This window comes from Octopus bimaculoides, chromosome 2 (genome assembly GCF_001194135.2).
Source record: "Octopus bimaculoides isolate UCB-OBI-ISO-001 chromosome 2, ASM119413v2, whole genome shotgun sequence".
Lineage (NCBI taxonomy): Eukaryota > Metazoa > Mollusca > Cephalopoda > Octopoda > Octopodidae > Octopus > Octopus bimaculoides.
In genome coordinates this window covers 9,674,677-9,676,579 of record NC_068982.1, presented here as the reverse complement: position 1 = coordinate 9,676,579, position 1,903 = coordinate 9,674,677, and positions in this window count along the sequence as shown.

Below are 1,903 nucleotides of genomic sequence, written 5' to 3'. Positions count from 1 at the left end.
CCACTGGGCCATTGCGCCTCCACTTGCTGACACATACATAGATACACACACACACACACACACACACACACACACACACACACACACGTATATAACCAAGACATCGTAAAGAGGAATAGATAAATATCGATTTTTAACGTTTCTTATATTACAGAATTAGTCTTATTGAAGGTCATTCAAAGGTTAAATGATACTAGAACTGTAGCCATATCGTATTTCAAAGAGACCACTACTGTCACGTACCGTAAGGTTTTGTGATCCTTGACCTAGAATATATTTTAAGAAATACTATTTTACATTTGAATCCTCAGTTCACGTGACCCATCCGTAGAGGCAAAACATTGAACAAAACTGCATAGAAATATCTACATCGGATGAATATATACATCAAGAGAATCAACAACATGAACATAAATGCTGCATCAAAGGACATTAGAACGTTTATCAAGCAGAAACATGTGTCGGATAGAAATTTCATGCGAATAATACAGTAGTAAAAAAATAAATAAAGAAAGAAATTGAAGATAGAAAATTCTCAATTCAGCTTTATGATGTCTTAAATACATTCTCCGTATGCTGTATGAAATCGAGTGATGTACCGTGTAAATTGCTTACCTGTAAAGAAATCTGTATGTTCCTTATCATTCGATGTGGTTAGTTAGATCTAGATTATATAAGAGTGCCCAGATTCCAAATGCCTTTCTTTACGTTTAAATATATGTAGTAATCCCTCGCCATATCGTGGTTCACCTATCGAGTTTATTATTTAAGCTTACGTCGATTTCTCTGTGGTATTGCTTTTCATTTATAATAAAATAAATATATACAAATAGTAAAAATAATTTTTTAAAAAATAAACAGTACAGTACTGTTTCTACTTCACAGATTTTTGGAACATAACAACCACGATAGTCGTGGGATTACTGTATATATATATATATATATATATATATATATATATATATATATATATATATATATATATATATGCATATATGGGTACAGGACGTCATCAACGATGCAAATAACATGAAATATGTAAAAAAACGAGTTAAATACGTAAACAACGAGAAAAAAATGGAAAGCTAGACAAGTAAACACAGAGAAAGGACCCTTCGTCAGTTGTCTATCTACTCCTCATTTCGAGTATTCATCGAAAATATGAGTCTTCAAAGACAGTTGCTCCAATAAATTCTAGAATAAAATTTAGGATTTATGGAGGGTTAAAGTAGGGAACGAAAACAAAGATAGAGGGTTATTTGACCAGAACGAGAAGAAAATAGTAAACGGTGGAAGAAACATTTTTTTGAAAAGTGAATTATATGCAAGCATAGATATTAACATAAATTGTTAGGCGCAATTTAAGGCCATCAAAGAAAAATACAACCGTCATTAATTGTGGCTGAGTGTGCTGAGTAGGACCTATATTGTAAGAATTAAGTGATAAAACCTTAAATGCTGCATGTAGCTAAAGCGATCTGTCAGTATATATATATATTTACTATATAAATTAATGGCTGATTTAGTGAAATGTTAATGTGTGTATTAAAAATTAATATAAACAGTTAGGCGCAATATAAAACCATACAGGAAAACTTCAATCGTCACTAATTGTAAGTAAGGGTGCAGGATAGCATCTATATTGCACACACACACACACACACATACATATATACATATACGTACACACACAAACATACGTACATACATGCATACACACTCTTTCTATGTTAGGTTTTTTTTTTTTCAATTTTTATGTAGATTTCAAATAGTCAAAAATATAGAATTCATATGGTAATTTTTTATATTTTATTTTTATAAAGTAAATTAGTTATTCAAAAACGTAGCTCCTTGTTGAATGGATGTCTAAAGTTAAACTCGGTTTGGTATTTCTTTTTTTTCG